Source organism: Lithobates pipiens, unplaced genomic scaffold, assembly GCF_037356315.1.
Source record: "Lithobates pipiens isolate NorthernLeopardFrog02 unplaced genomic scaffold, aLitPip1_a1.2 Scaffold_18, whole genome shotgun sequence".
Taxonomy (NCBI): Eukaryota; Metazoa; Chordata; class Amphibia; order Anura; family Ranidae; genus Lithobates; species Lithobates pipiens.
In genome coordinates, this window is record NW_027507758.1 from 58,890,663 (window position 1) to 58,908,570 (window position 17,908).

The window sequence follows — 17,908 nt, forward strand, 5'->3', positions numbered from 1 at the left end:
TTGCCATGATGTATGACCTGTGACATGAAACTGTCTTCCACAACCTCACCTTAGTAGCAGAGTTTGGCTGTTCTTCACCCAGTTTTAAGCCTCCTGTACTGCTGTTCCTGTTTCAGTTAATAACTGTGTTTCAACCTACATATGAAATTGATGATCAGTAGCTTATGCTTGGTATAATTGGTTAATCATACATCTGACTCCAATCCTATAATGAGATTGGATGGAGAGTGTCTGAACAGCAATTTTCAAGTCTTGCCACTGATTCTCAATTGGATTTAGGTCTGGACTTTGAATGGGTCATTCTAATACATGAATATGCTTTGATCAAAACCATTTCATTGTATCTCTGTAGCAAGCAACCAAGTCTCAGCATCAGCAGGCAGCCACCACTCTATTCGCACATAATGCCAGCTTTGGACATCTAGAGAGTGACATTTTGCCCATTCTTGTTTTCAAAATAGCTCAAGCTCTGTCAGATTGGATGGAGAGTGTCTGAACAGCAATTTTCAAGTCTTGCCACTGATTCTCAATTGGATTTAGGTCTGGAATTTTCTATGGATGACGGACCCCATTTTTCACAGTTTGTTGGCTTTGCTCACCCCTTATATTAGGACACCTGCATGCCGCAAGCCATCACTCTGGAGCCAGAGGCTAGTCACCACCTTACGGTACTTGGCGACTGGGAGAAGCCCGCAGGACCACAAGTTCTCAACAGACATCTCCCCCAGGCTCTGAGGATCATTATCCCAGAGACCTGTTCTGCCATCATTCAGGTCCTGCACAAGGACTATATTAAGGTAAGTTTTCTCCTTTAACATCACATTATATGTATTTAATGTTTGCTAATGTGTTGTATTTATTTCATCATTCCCTAATTACCATGATTGTAATATGCTGTGAATGTCCCCTTTGTCCTCATGCATGCTTGAATCTTTTAATTCTCCTTTTTTGGCTTACATGCATATTTGCCTTCACTAACCTCCCCTGCATGCTACCCTGGGCCCATACACACCTAGCCTAGTCACTTAACAATGTATTTTGTCAGCTCCATTGTAGTGCTTTACTCTAAACACCCCCTTTAATGTGTACAAATGTTATTGTTGTCCTTAAATTCGTGCAGAGTGTCAGAGGCTTTTTTTGGGCTCACAAACTCATTTAGAACCCTCCCCCCTCTAAAATTTGGACAATGGGCCATCAGTGGGGTGAGGAATCTGATAAGTGGACCTTTTTTTTGTCTTTAAATACGCATTAAAATCAATGTTATACTGATGTTGGCCAAGAATGTTTGTGTTTAATCTACTTGCAATGTTTATGTCCAAAATTGCAAATGATTTTTTTTCTGTTTTGACACAATTTCCTTTAACGCCACAGGAATGGCAGACTGTGGCATGCCACTTTGCCCATCGTTGGGACTTTCCCAACTGTGGAGGGGCAATAGATGGGAAGCACGTCCACATCGTCCCCCACCTCATTTGGGGTCATACTATTTTAACTATAAGGGGTTTCATAGTATCGTGTTAATGGCGGTGGTGTCAGCGACATATGAGTTTTTATATGTGGACGTGGGGAACAATGGCCGGATGTCGGATGGTGGAGTCTTTGCCCAGACTGAGTTCTACGGACGTCTCCAGAGTGGTGGCTTGGGATTGCCACATGCGGAAGAGAACGTCGAAGGACTCCGTTTTTTTTTTCTCGCTGATGAAGCATTTGGTCTGGGCAATCACGTGATGAGGCAATTCCCCCAGAGGACCCTCAATCTGGAGAAATGGGTTTTTAATTACCAGCTGGCCAGAGCCCGAAGAGTCGTTGAGAATACCTTTGGGATAATGGCTAACTGGTTCTGACCTATTTCTAATGGCAATCAACCTGGCGGAGTACAAACTGAACCACATTGTTTTATGCTGCTGCATCTTGCATAATTTTTTAAAAATAAATGCTCCAAATTATTTAGCCTAAGTCGGGCCCGAGGCTGGACTTCGGGAACCAACACTGACAGCCCTGGAAGCTGTCCGTCCTAGCTTGCCCCCCAAAAGTGCCCTTGAAGTGTGTCAAAAATATGTGGAATATTTTACGGGTAGGGGGTCCATGGCTATGCCAGCTAATTTGTAAATTTGTAAATAATTGATCTGATAAAATCTTGATTTGGATTTACTGCTTGGGTTTATTTTATCTGTCTCCTAGGTTCTCCTAGTGCACTTGTAGTGCCAAGTGGTTTTCACATTATTTAAATAACACACTGTCACAGTAAACACCAACTTAATACAAAAAGTGTTATTGAGCATTGAAAGAAGAAGCCAAACATTGTTGAGTAGAAAGCCTTTTACTCACTCACATGTGCGTTTTATAAAACATTTGGCAGTAAAAAAAAAACACATCTTTTTTTTTCAAAGTTTTACCTTGAAATTGTTTTACAAATACAGAAACAGGCATGTTTCCAAATATAACATACACAACTCTGGAACTTACAAAGTTCAACATTTCAAAAAAAAAAGGCAATATCAGGCATTTGATAGTGTGAAAAGTGTCTTGATCTTTCCTTCATCAGATGGGGTGAAGTCACCCCTGTAAAAGCCAAATTTAGACGATGCACACAAATTGGGAGTCAAAATGGGGATTTCCTTTTTGATCCCATAACTAATGTCAGCATGTGCTATCTCCCATCATGGGGGATCACTTCCTCTCACCTACTAGAGTTGGGAGGAAGGGGTTGCACCCACAAAACGTGTACATTGAAATCCCCAGATGGCAGATAGCACATGTTGACACACACTGTGCATCTTCCAAATTTGGCTTTTAAATGGTATTAAAACTTTAGATAAAAATTTTTGCAAAAAACAAAACAAAAAAAACAGGAATCTTTTTAGGATTTATATTCTCCCTAGTACATCAATCATGTTCATGTGAAACATTGCTTGGAAGTGGTGTACAGTTGTCTGTTTGGGCAGAGTTCCAAGTTGAAGACATGATTAATTCCCTTAACCAAGCTGGAATACTTACCTTTTTGGACAAGTTTCACACATGGAGACACCCCAAGTATCCACTGGAGCACCTGTGTGGGTTACCCTAAAAAATGTGGTCTGGTGTCCCACACTAATGCTCTTAAATCCAGATGTGTAAACAGCTGCTGAGTGTAGTTAACCCTGTATCAGCTAAAAACATCATATTTAGTTGGCAAACGAACAATGTTTCCTACGGACGATTACTGTGCCCACGGACATGAAAGTAGCTATTTAAAACTGTACAACAGTAAAGAAAAGCACATGGAGCAGCATGCAAGTTAATAATCATAATAGGAACACACGACAAGTACTTACTTTTTTGAAGCACACTCCTTCTGTACTGATCCTGCTCCCTTAATTTTAGGTCTGACCAGCGCTTCCTTAATTGCTCCTTGGATCGTTGTATCCCAAATTTGTGCCGCAGACTCTTCACCATTTTCATCCTGATTTTGGCCTTTCGCAGATTGGGATATTGGGATAAGATTAGGAGAGTTTAGTCTGATATTTAGTGTTTTTGTCTTGTGTTTTGTCTTGCAGCAAATATGAAACGATTCAAAGACCCTGAATTCATCGGCCACTTCATAGACAAATACAGGGATATGTGAAATTTATGGGAGGTTAAAAATCCCTTATATCAAAATAAACCAGCTAGGAAGGCATCGCTGGAGAAACTGCTGGAATATGTGAAGACGCAGGTCCCCAGCGCAGACACTGAGTTTGTGGAGAAGAAAATTGGTAGCTTGAGAAGCACATATAGGAAGGAGCTTAATAAGGTCCAGGCTTCCATGAGATCAGGAGCTGCAGCAGAGGATGTGTATGCACCCAGTCTATAGTACTACAGCAGGATGCGGTTTCTGGAAGACCAGATGGAAGCCAAGGAATCACTTTCTACACTTCCATCCACCCTTTCCTCAACCCCAGCTGAGGCTTCTGAGGACCAACCTGGGCCTTCCATCCTGGAAGAAGTTGAGGAGCCCAGCTGGAGCCAGGTATAGTATTTTTTAACATTTATTGTCTGAAAATGATGGTTGTTAACTAGATGTTATTCTTGCTAACAAAAAGTGTTTGGCATATCAATTGATAGTAGGGGCCAAAATTGAGTGACAAGAATGAAAAATGCTGGGGTCAGAATGATAGTCTTTTCTATTTATTAACATTCAATTGTAATTCAGTCATGAGCTGAAATTTGGGTGTGATTGATGAACCAAAAACTAAAAGTATGTCCCTTTTTCATACACAGGAATACCTCAGCCAGGACGAGGCTCTGGAATGTGGCAGACAGGAGGAGGCGGAGGTAAGTGACAGCCAGGAGGAGGCGGGGGTGGGTTGCAGCCAGGAGGTGGCAGGGCCCTGTAGCCTCCCCCAATCCCAAGTGTCTCCCCTCCGCCTTCCAACAAAAAGGGCCAGGAAGGGGAGTAACGTGGAGGAGGCAGCACTGGGCCTGGGCTAATTTTGCCCTGAAAAGCCCTCCCAGACGCTGAAGAGGTCTAAGGCTGCTATATAGCTGCTAAATTGCAGCAAATGGAGAAGGGCCAACACCTCAGGTGTGAGGTGTGAGCCATTCAGAAGGGGTTGAGTGGCCAAATAAGTGATAACATGCACTTATTTATGCTCGCCCATCCTCCTCCTCCTCCTCCTCCTCCTCCTCCTGCCACAAATCCACCTCCAGAGCCACAGCCTCCAAGGAAGGCTGCAGGGAAGGCTGCAAGGAAGACAAGAAAGTGATGGCCTGGGTTAAGTCTGGTCTGACAGAAGACGCAGGCTGTTTTAGTACCAGAGCCTGGGGACATATATGTTATCTGCTGCTGTTCATTATCTCTGGGAGTCCTGGACCAGATTGTGCGCCCCATTATATGGGCTTCTCAGGCTACCAATTTTATTTTCCAAATAATTGATGTGTGCCCTGAGGTAGAAAGGCTTCGCAAATTTCAGCAGTTTCTCCAGCGTTGCCTTCTTTATTTTGTTATCAGCCAGAATAAATGGAGATTTTTTTGAAAATACTTTCCCATGTTTTTTTCTTCAAATAGGACAGTTTGTTTGTGAGTAGACAGGTACATTTCAAAAATACAATGTCAAATTAACAAGGTACACCAACCAACCTCCTTGAGCTTTAAAAAGACAAGATAATAATGTTGTTGTGTAAACTTGACACACACACAAAAAAAAAAAAAAAAATTATGGAGATGACTAGAAAATAATTTTCAAAAATGTAAAAAAAAAAGGATCTCTTGACTAAAAAAAAAAAAATAACACGAAAAAAAATATAACATTATTATGGAGACCTGGCTTTAAAAACAAAAAAGATTATTCATCAGATCAGGAGAAATAATGAAGAAATAACACAGAACTCTGTGTGAATATGAGCAGCAAAACAACTTCATTCTTCTAGCATTGTAAAGAAGAAGAGAATGTGCTGCATTAAACTACTAAAACAAATTCAGCGTAACGAATGTACTATGTCCATTACGAAAGGTAGTTTTACTAGACCGATCACTTCCATCTCGTAGTTGAATCTGAGCATGCATGAGTTTTTGCGTGTCAGAATTGTATATACACAAACGCTTTTTCGGATAGGAGCTTTCTCTGACTAAAAAATTGAGAACATATTCTTAATCTTTTGCTGGCCGAAAGTCCGATGGAGCATACACACGATCGCATTTCCCAACCAAAAGCTCTCATCTGTCTTTTTCTGGATGAATTTCCGACCGTGTGTACAGGGCATAACAGGTTTTCTGCTAAGATTGCACTGTATTTGGCTCCATCCATCTTCTGATCAATTCTGACCAGCTTCCCTGTCCCTGTTGAAGAAAATCATCCTCACAACATAATGCTACCACCACCATGTTTCACGGTGGGGAAGGTGTGTTAAGGGTGATGTGTAGTGTTAGTTTTCTGACACACATAGTGCTTTGCTTTTAGGCCAAAAAGTAAAATTTTGGTCTCATCTGACCAGAGCACCTTCTTCCACATGTTTGCTGTGTCCACTACATGGCTTCTCGCAAACTGCAAACGGGACTTCTTATGGCTTTCTTTCAACATTGGCTTTCTTCTTGCCACTCTTCCATAAAGGCCAGATTTGTGCACGACCAATAATTGTCCTGTGGACAGAGTCTCACACCGGATCTGTGGTTCTCTGCAGTTCCTCCAGAATTACCATGGGCTCTTGGCTGCTTGTCTAATTAATGCTCTCCTTGCTCAGCCTGTCAGTTTAGGTGGACAGCCATGTCTTGGTAGGTTTGCAGTTGTGCTATACTCTTTCCACTTTCGGATGATGAATTTGACAGTGCTCTGTGAGATGTTCAACGCTTGGAAACATTTTTTTATAACCTAACTCTGCTTTAAACTTCTCCACAACTTTATCCCTGACCTGTCCGGTGTGTTCCTTGGCCTTCATGATGCTGTTTGTCTAGTAAGGTTCTCTAAAAAACCTGTGAGGGCTTAACAGAACAGCTGTATTTATACTGAGATTAAATTACACACAGGAGGACACTATTTACTAATTAAGTGACTTCCAAAGGCAATTAGTTTCACTAGATTTTAGTTAGGGGTATCAGAGTAAAGGGGGCTGAATACAAATGCATGCCACACTTTTCAGATATTTATTTGTAAAAAGATTTGGAAAACTATTTATAATTTTCCTTTCACTTCACAATTATGTGCCACTTTGTGTTGGTTACATAACATCCCAATAAAATACATTTATTTTTTGGTTGTAACATGACAAAATGTGGAAAATTTCAAGGGTATGGTTGGGTAAGTATGAATACTTTTTCAAGGCACTGTATATATACTGTTGCGGTACCCCCATAAGGGCTGCTGAAAGGTGTAGTCCGCCTGTCACCCTGCCCAGCCAAGCATTCACTTTCTCAAGCACACAGAGTCAATGAATAGTCCATTAACTTTATTTTGTGTTTTATTGAGGGATTTTGAACTTGGATAGGGTAAGGGAAATTATGAGATGCCCAGAATCAATTATAGAATCAATAGGATGATCTGTTGGAACCTCTATTTACACTTCTGGAGCTCCAGTCTCCTCCAGCACAATGCTTATTTGCAGATTGTTCCTCTTTCTCTCCTGTACAATACTTGGTACTAGGGCCAGCTAGCACATGGTAGGCCCAACTCGGCCTTAGCAACTGCCATTTGCAGGCAGGCACCGCAGGCCCCTTTAGTGTAGCAACAAATAGTGGAAGAATTTTTTTTTAGTGCTAGCTGTCCTGTGCTCCCAGTCAGTCCTCTTCAGGCCCCACCAGCCCTCCTGACTGCAGCTGCCTGACTTCACTGCCTGTGACATCACAATCTCTCCTACTAGCTCTACATCCATCTCAGACTGCACACTCACAGTCTGCTCTGGCATGCCTCCCCAGCTTTCCCAACTGTGCCTGTGACTCACCAGTCCTCCTGGCTGCACTCCGGTGGATCCCTCCTAGATACTTGCCGGGCAATACTAGCGCCTGTTGTCTTTCTCTGTTCCTCTCTGTGCTTCCTGTCCAAATCCTTCTTTGTTTCTCAGCAAGGCTCCAATTTCCACCCAAACCTCTCAGGCCCAAGGTCACTCCCCCACCCAGCCTGGGGAGTGCCTCAAAGGCCCCGACAACCTAGTGCTCCATCTCCAGCTTCTTCCACCTGACAACTCCTCCCCAGCTGGGCTGACTCTAGGTATTTAAGGAGGCCTGTCCCCTGCCAATTCAGGTTGGGGATTGGGGTTGGTCAGGGCTCCTTACAACACGCCAGGCAGCTCCACTTCTCTTCCCCGCCTCTCTTCTAGAATCCTCTAGAAGCCAGAGGGAGGTAACTGAGAAGTGATGCTATTTGTGAGTCACCAGCCTAGCACCTACTTAGTAGAGGGTGCTATATATATATATATATGTGTGTGTGTGTAAGAAGGCCAGTATGGTCACCTGTATTTAAGGGAGGAGCCGGGGGGGTACTTAAGCAGCCCACTCGCCCATGCTCCTCGTCAGTTCCAGTGCGTGATTCGTTATGTCACCAGGCCGACTCTTCAGCTCACTTCGTGTCTGTGAGTCTGTTGTTCCCGAATACAGTGTGTTGCGGTTGCTTATATGTCTCGCTCTCTGTCGCAGGTAGGAGTCGTTTTCAAACAATGAGAGATAAAAAAACCTATGTTCAGTATCCCAGTATATTCAGTATAGTCAGCAGCTGCTATACTAAAATGAGATGCATCAAATATATGTCAAAGAAAAATTTCTAAAACATTAGCAGCACTAGTGCAAAAATAGCAAATATTTAAAAATATCAATGAAATTGCTTAAGAGTCCACTTAAACAAAGTATCAAATGGAGATCCACTCAGTGAAAGTCCATTAAGAAAAGGCAGGTGAGCATAAACTAGATGATCGTGGAAGAAAATATTAGTAGCGATCCCAAGTCTATCACCACAGCACTTGTGCCACAGCCCTATAGGTAATCCACTTACCAGACCCTGCTTATTAACACGCTTATCAATCAAAGGGATAATCGCTGTTCACTGGACACTTTTTATCTGTATTTTGCTCATTGCAAGCAATAGATAAAAAAAATCCCACATAGCGTAATCCAGTACAACAATTATTTATTAATTTAAAATTATCTCACAAAAAAAACTCCCAATGTTTGCATAATATAAGGGCATGTAACATCAATACTATGTCAGTCGTGCATTCCCCTTTAACCTCTCACTGCTCCCACGGTGTTCCCGGGAAGGACAGACAACGATAAGCTGACTCTGTAGATAGCTGCGTAGCAACGCCCTGATGCGTTTCTGTTATCACCTTCATCAGAGGGCATCTTTACTTTGCATTCATATCATGTCCTAAACGTTGCCATTCGTTGTATATACCATGCCATGTATTTAGTTCCCACAACAGAACTTACAATTCGTTCATACACGGTTCTCTCCCATTTATTTACCAAACCAAAGTTATTTTGTGTGTGTCATGCACGGCACCACATGGCGAATTGGTGCTCTGATGCAGCCATAGGGCGCCCCTTTTACCAACCTTCCACCTCCAGCACCGGTCAGGGCTTGCCAGCCCCCGGTCAATCGCAGCTACTCGACAGGCTAGGACGGCCTGTCTTTTCAGTAGGGGGTGTCACCATATGTAACAATTACAATAATGGCGGATGCGTCTATGGCCAGTGCAGGCTACTCGACGTTTGCACAGCATGCCATAAAGCACACCTGAAGGCCATCTGTAAACTTAAAAAGCAGGGAAAGTACTACCTAGGCCAGATAGATGTTGGTTAGGGTTCTGCCTCTCTACACACCCCACCCACTCACTGGCCATATTCCAGATGCATAGCTTCACAGCAGGGTTCCACACTGGCATCATCACCTTACTCCTCGCCATCCACAAATGCAGGAACCTCCAGTCAGCGGCTATTGATGAACAGGCCATAGACTCTTTACTACAGATGAAACTCAACAGAAGCTTCATCATAGGCCCCTTCCCACAGTCACCTTTTCCAGTCTGAAGAGTCAGCCCTATTGGGCTCATCAAGGGCAAGTTCTCCAATAAACTCTGCTTAGTGTATGATTTGTCTGCACCTCATTCCTCTCACATCCCGAGCCTGAACTCCCTGATTCCTTCTGAAGGAATTTTCCCTCAAATACGCCTCAGTTGATCTAGCTACCCAGGCCATCATTGGGATAGGTCCCGGTGCCTGGCTGTCCAGAGCAGACATCTCAGATGCATTCAAACTCCTCCCTATCAAGCCATCCCTCTGGTGGAGGGAGTCTTATTACTTCATCACCAAGCTGACCTTCGGGTCCAAGAGCAGCCGTGGCTGTTTGATGTCTTCACTCAGACCCTCACAAGGATTCTGTCACACCAGGCCCACTGTCAGATTCTCATCCACTACCTCAATGACTTCCTGCTCATCGAACAACCAGGCACACCCCCCAGCAGATCTAGACAGGTTGAAAATAGTGTTCAGCAACCTCAACGTGCCCATAGCCGAGTATAAAGTGGAAGGCCCGGCACACTCTATCACCTTCCTAGATGTCACTCTGGATACGCATGCCATGCAGGCTAGCCTGCCTCCTGATAAACTAGTCCATATCAAGACAGTTATTCATGACTTCACCCTGTCGCAAAGTGTACCAGAAGACAGTTGCAATCCTTATTAGGAATGCCCAATTTCTCTATGAGGATTATTCCTCAAGGGCAGTCCTTTATATCATGGCTAGACCCAGTAGCAATAGCAGACTTCGCTATGTGGAATGAGTTCCTCACTAACGGCATTTCAATGTTCATCCCGGCAGCATCAGCTCAGTCACCGTAAATGGTCACTGATGCCGCAGCCTCTACGAGCTTTGTGGCTATTTTCAGCCGCCACTGGTTCGCTCGCTAAACCTTGGCCCCCAGAAATCCTCCTTATTCCTGGTTTCACCCAGTCCTCATCATTCTTCGAGCTGTATACCATCGTAGCAGCTGCTCGGGTCTGGGGCCACACCTGGACAGGACAAACGGTGGCCTTCACTACAGACAATAAGGCCACGGCTGACATCATCAATAAAGGAAGATCCAAATCACTCCCCATCATGCCCTTCCTGCGCAGTTCAGGAAAGTCTTGGACGAATAAACACTGCTGGGTTGCACTCCCTTTGCTCTCCCATCAACGGTCCATGATTGACACTGAAGGTCAATCCCAGTCTAATGTGTCCTCTTTGCAGCTACTTACCGATCCGCTTGGTCGGATACATCCCAGCCTGGGATGCCTGGGCCACTCTCCCGGAGTTACATTGTTGCTGTGGTTCTTGGACTATCCAGCACTGAGGTCTCTGAACCCTCAGGCCTTCAAGTTTGTTCCTGCTATCCAGTGCTGGGGTCTCTGAACCCCCAGGCCTTCAAGCCTGTTCCCTGTGTGTTACATTTCTGCTCCTTCTCTGCTCCAGACTCTTCCCATTCCTCCCCAGGAGCATGTGACCCCCAGTTTAAATGCGAGGCCTGCCCCTGCCAATGCAATTTAATGATTGGTCCAGGGCTCTCCATTCAAACTGCCTGTACCCCAGTCCACAGCTCGCCTTCCTTCCAGAACATTTCCAATGGAAGGTAAGGGAGATCTTTCAGGGTCAGAGTGTAGGTGGCCACACCATCCCCTCTACTCTGTCACTCCCCTTTCCCAAAACAGACAACCAAACCTTAAAGTGGAAGGCCCTGGTTAAATTTACCTAACGCTTACCTTATCTAACCTATTTAGCACCCACCTAAAGGTATATATATTTATTTAAAAGCATTCTTACAGCATTTCTTGACACCTGCCTAAAATGTTTGCACAGTAATGTGCATTACTTTCTACAGTCTTCAATACTGGTTACTGCCATGGTGTGACAGCAAACTTAGCTACTGTAAGTAAGAACTGCTTTGAAGGGCTTTAGAATGGGTAAGTGGGGGAGCAAGGTGAATAAGAAGATTTAGATTTTGTCCTTAAGGGTCCCTTAATACAGGTCATTTCACTCGACCCACCCCGATCGTGAGAGGTTTCATTCCCAAGGTTCATCTTTAATTCCTTTATTTTCCCTCTACCAAAATCTGTGTCACATTCCACTTAGTGGTGTCACTCTTTTCACACTGAACTTCCTACAACTCTTCAATCTAAGAACAATTTCAGGAAATGCATCCTCACCATCCCCACTTCACACATGAAAGGGAATATTAAATGAAACCACTGCAACTTGTCAGATATCAAAGTGTTACGTTAATTTCAAGTCAATTACAGCCTTTCAATCTCTTCTCCAGGAATTAATCAGTTGTCTCCATGACTGAAATATGTTTTTTTCTTCCCTTTCTCTGTTATTTTGCATATAATTAAAAGATTTATTTTCTGTTACAAAAAAACGATTATGTCTCAAACAATGGAGATTTACTGCTAGATGTCACTTTTAAAGGAAAACTCCAGACAGTATACAAATTCACTGATATGTTTTCAGAGTGAACAGCTGTGTGCCTGAGTCTGCTCCATTGTTCCTGAAGACGTTATATGGAAGAAAGAAATAATTTACTTACATGTAGCAGCAAATGAGGCTTATTTGCCACAATGTTCTGCTTGTGTTGTGGAAACCGGCTCAAACACACCAATCATGTAACACTCAGTAAAAGCGTGTATAACCTCAATGGGTGGTAAAGCATGACACTTTTACTAGTGCACTGCAGGGCAATTTAATGTGAATAGCACTCTAATGCACTTATACAATGTACATGTCATGTGTGCTGCCCTTTATGAAAATGTGGACTTCACCCATATCAGGACCTGGATCACCTGCTGGTGGTACTGTGGTTTCCAGAGCTAAAGGGCACAGTTCCAGTGGCCACCAGTGGTGTCTCCCAGCAGTCAGCAGATCCCAGTAATTAGGCTCCATCTGATGCTGGCTGCTGGAAAGGTATATAACCTCTCCCTTGATTTGCATCTTTGCTTGAATTTTTTGCCAGATACCTGCTTGCTGATTTTTCCTGATCCTGATTCCAGACATGATACAGCTCATTAATGCCCCTTGTTCCTGATCCCAGTCCTAGTCCTAGCCCCCCCCCCCCCCCACCACCTCCGACTGTTTCTTGCACCTCTGGTTTTACCCTGTTTATCCATGCTACATTTTTGTTTGTATATATTGTATGATAGTTAGGTTTGCTAGTTAGGTTTTCTGTCACTTGCTGGTCAATTATATTTTCTAATCTTGAATGGGGTTTTGTTTCAAGTGATTGTAAAGCTTTCATTTTTTTTTCTTTAAAATAATAAATATGTTATACTTACCTGCTCTGTGCAGTGGTTCTGCTCCTCCTCTCCTCGGGTCCCACACCAGCTTTCCTGGCTCCTCCCTCCTGTCGGGTGTCGCCACAGCAAGCAGTCTGCTCTGGGGGCACCAAAGCCGTGCCGTTGATCTGTGTGTCTATTCACACACAGAGCCGTGGTTCGGCCCCCTCCTCTTCCATCTCCTGATTGGCTCACTGGCTGTGATTGAAAGCAGCAGAAGCCAATGGCTCCCGCTGCTGCCAATAGCCAATCAGAAGTGTGAGTTCCCAGAGGGGCAAGGCTCTTGTGGACATCGCTGGATTGAGAGGGGGCTCAAATAGATGTTAAGGGGACTGGGGGGCTGCTGCACACAGAAGGTTTTTTACCTTCATCCATAGAATGCATGAAGGTAAAAAAAACCTTGTGCCTTTACAACCACTTGAATAAATCTTACTTAAATCACACTTGGGCTGATTCCTGCTTCCTTGAGTGTTGCTTACTAATCTGGTCATCCCTGCTGCCACTGGATATCTGCACTTGGTATCCCATACAACCTATTTTTTCATGTGTTTTTTTTTTTTTTTTACATTCTGCCTGTGTGTACAGGGCTTTAGGCAATGTTAGTGTGTTATCATACATTCAGATTTGTAAAATAAACATAATAGTAATGGCTAAATTCATTACAAAGTAATACTCCACTCGTGGAATAGCCCATAGTAAAGGCTGGCCATACGTTATTAATTGTTTTCCTTCAACTATGGGTTGAAGGAAAGAAAATTGCTTTATTCCCTTAACAACATCAATTCATTCCCATATTAACAATGATTGTGTTGATGGGGGAATAAAGTGATTTTCTTTCCTTCAAATCCTTCCCTCTGCGCTGTTGTTGTTTGACAGTGGGAGGTTTCTCTGCCATTAGAATACACTGATCCACCAATACGGTTGATCAGGTATCTGCACCACCCTCCCCCCTGAAAGGTGCCAACTGTGACACCAGAGGGGGGAGGGTACCGATGAGCAGAAGTTACACTTTAGGGTGGAACTCCGCTTTAATGCTTTTAATCAACATGGGCTATTTTTAATCTTTATGCTTCTGGCATTAGTAAATAGATAGGAAAGTATAACATATTTATTTGTTTTAAACTTTTTTTTTTACACTTCTTCAGTTATTTTCTGGTTTCCAGGCCCAGGCAAATGATGCTATACATCCCAGGAGTCTTTAGAAGGGGAGGAGGAGTTTTCTTAGCTAAGCACCTACATGCATACCCGAGCTAAGGGCAGATGGATTCCTGGAAGTAAATGCTACATGAATCATCTGCCCTTACTCAAGACTGCTGCAGCTAGAAATGCTGGGGGGTTGTTTTTCAAAGTGATTTCAGCTAAATAAAGCATGGAGACATGGTGGATGTGTGGGTTTATTTGAATAATAAATAGCATTTTTGGGTTGTGGTGCTGGCTGGGATGCAGTGTAGTTCTGCTTTAAGTTTATAGACAAAGGACACACCTCTGATACACAAAAAGTGATTGATTAAGCACACAAGTGCTTTACCTTTATAGATGCTTTTAAAAAATATGAAATTCCAAATTCAATAATATAGTTGATAAAAGGCACCGTGGCTTAGTGGTTAACACTTCTAACCTGTCATTGGTTCAAATGCCAACTACAACACTCCCTGCATGGAGTTTGCATTTTCTCCCTGTGCATGAGTTTCCTCCATTGCCCTACCACACCCCAAACACATTCTAGTTGATGTATTGTCTCCTGTCTATATAGGCCCTGGTACAGTATGTGTATGTATGCATGTGAGATAGGGATTAGATTGTAAGCTCCTTGAGGACAGAGACTGATGTCAATGTACAATACGAAAGGTGTTGTGTAAACTGTTAGCACTATATAAATACCTGTAGTAAATAAAATAGTGTAGAATAACACTTTTGGTAGTTGAATGGTACATTTGTTTTACTAAACAATACTACATAGTCCTTCCAAGTAAGAGACAATTGAAAGCTATGATAGAATCAAAATCAAGAATGGAACTTAGGTGCCTGTGACAAGATCATATTTAATATACAGTGGAGGAAATAATGATTTGATCCCCAAAAGATCCCCAAAAGAAATGAAGGGTCTATATTTTGTATCATAGGTGTATTTTAAATGATAGAGACAGAATATCAACCAAAAATCCAGAAAAAAAACGATACAAATGTTATAAATTGGGTTGCAGTTCAGTGAGTAAATGTAAGTATTTGATCCCCAAGCAAAACATGACTTGCTCCACTACTTGGTGGAGAAACTCTTGTTGGCAAGGACAAAAGTTAGCCCCCGTACACATGGTCGGACATTCCGGCAACCAAATCTGTTGGATTTTGTCCGACGGATTTTGTCCGAAACTGTTGCATACACATGGTCGGACAAAGTTGTCAGAAAATCCGATTGTACATAACGTGATGACGTTATTTTGTTAGGATGGGACTATGTTCAGGCTAGTAACCAATAGCTTTGGTCTAGGAATTTGATCTGAGCATGCATGGCACTTTGTCCGTCGGAGTAGGCTACACATGATCGGAGTATGTCCGATCGGAGCATTTTGTCAGAAAATTTTACGGACACTCCGATGGAAACAGTCCGGTGGAGACCACACACAGTCGGATTATCCGACAAAACGGTCCGATAGGACACATTCCGTCGAAATCTCCGACCGTGTGTACAAGGGCTAAGACTTTTCTTGTAGTTGGTTACCAGGTTTACACACATCTCAGGAGGGATTTTTGTCCTCCCTTCTTTACAAACCTTCTCTAAATCCTTAAGGTTTCTTGGCTGTTGCTTAGTAACTCAAAGTTGCAGACCTGGTAACCAACTACAAGAAACGTCTTATCTCTGTGCTTGCCAACATGGATTTCCAAGTACTAAGTCGTGTTTTGCTTGATGATCAAATATTTATATTACTCACTGAACTACAACTTAATTTATAGCATTTGTTTTATATGTTTTTCTGAATTTTTGGTTGATATTCTGTCTCCATAATTTCAAATACCCCTATAATAAAACATATAAATGATAAAACATATAGACCCTTAATTTCTTTGTAAGTGGGCAAACTTACAAATTCTTCATGGGATCAAATAATTATTTTCCCCACTGTATATATTTTTAAAGTTTAAATCAAAATGACTAGCAGTGGGTTTAAGGGTTGTATTAGTCATATGTAGGTTAGGGCTGGAGGGAGGAAAATGCTTGTTCTTCCTTTGCAACCTAAAGCATATCTAAACTCAAGGTCCAGCGGGGCGCTAGCAGGACGGTAAAAAAGTCCTGCTAGCAGCATCTTGGGAGCGGTGAAGGAGCGGTGTATAAAAACGGCGGTAAAGTGGCGCTAAAAATAGCACCGCTTTACCACCGACGCCTCCCGTGGCTCAGTATGAAAGAGCTCTTACGGACCGACCGCTGTCATTATACCGTGGCTGTTTGAAGAGGAATACCGTTGTTATGACAGCAGATAGCTGCCATAACACCGGTATCCTCTTCTTCAGCGGCCGGTCTGCTTTTAGATAAAAGTGGTCTCAACGGCGCAAGATCACTTTTAACGGGGGGTCCCCCTCCCGCCGCACTCTGATCGCCTTCGCCGGTAGTGGCAGAGACAATCGGTCCTGTCACGTCCACAGCCTGGAGCCAAGTGAGGGAATGATGGCCCCCTGCTTGGCTCCATAGCATTGGATGGTGGAAGCGACATCAATCGCCACTTCTGCCCAATGCTTTTAAAGGGGAAATTTTATTTTTTTATTTTTTTAAATGACATTTCAAACATTTTTTTTTAAATTCCATTTTAGTGTAAATACGAGATCTGAGGGAGGTCTTTTTGACCCCAGATCTCATATTTAAGAGGTCCTGTCATGCTTTTTTTCTAATACAAGGAATGTTTACATTCCTTCTAATAGGTATAAAAGTGACCCAAACATTTTTTTTTAAAAGGACAGTGTTAAAAATAAATAAAATAAAAGCAAAATAAATAAGAAAAAATAAATAAAATAATTTTCAGTGCCCCATCTCGCTGAGCTTGCATGCAAAAGCGAACGCATACATAAGTCATGCCTGCATATGAAAACGGTGTTCAAACCACACATGTGAAATATCACCGCGATCATTAGAGCGAGAGCAATAATTTTAGCACTAGACCTACTCTGTAACTCAAAAATGGTAACCTGTAAATCGCCTATGGGGATTTTTAAGGGTAAAAATATGTCGCCATTCAACGCATGACATGCCGGGTATCAATTTACACGGCGTAACATTATCTTTCACATTATATAAAAAAATTGAGCTAACTTTACTGTTGTCTTATTTTTGAAGTCAAAAAAGTGTATTCTTTACAAAAAAGTGTGCTTGTTAGACCGCTGCTCAAATACAGAGTGACAGAAAGTATTTCATCGACCACCATTTTATTCTCTAGGGTGTTAGAAAAAAAATATAATGTTTGGGGGTTCTAAGTAATTTTCTAGGAAAGATTTTAACCCATAAACAACAAATCTCAAAATGAGGCTCAGTCCATAAGTGGTTAAAAAGGTTTCCTCACTCCACAAAGGCTCTGAATTCCAGGAGCCATGATGTTGTCCATAGGCTCCTATAGCCCAGCTGTTCTTGGGGCTCCCTCCTCTCCCCCGCAGCAGCCGCTCACTGACACAGGGAAGCTGGAACTGCAGGATCACATGACTAGACCAGAGCAGATTAAAAATAGGTAAGCACACAGATCTTTTTATACAGGTTGGGTGGGGGGAATAGATATATTTAGCATTTTCTTCCACTTTATGTCATATTTGGCCTGCCTCTCCATAGGCTATCCCCTCTTCAGTCTATCATGAATGCTGCTGCCAGAGTTATCCACCTTACCAACCTTACCATCCGCTCAGTGTCTGCCAACTCTCTCCTCCAATCCCTACACTGGCTCCCAATCACCCAGTAAATTAAATTCAAAATACTAACCACAACATACAAAACCATTCACAACTCTGCCCCGAGCTACATTACCAATCTTGTCTCCAAATATCACCTAAAAGAAGAAATACAGATACTCTTGCAGGAGGATTTTCCGTTTAGATGGCAAAAAGAGGCAATCAAGTACTTGGGAGTTATGATTCCGAAGGATTTGAAACAAATACAAGAATTAAATCATAATACGATTATACGTA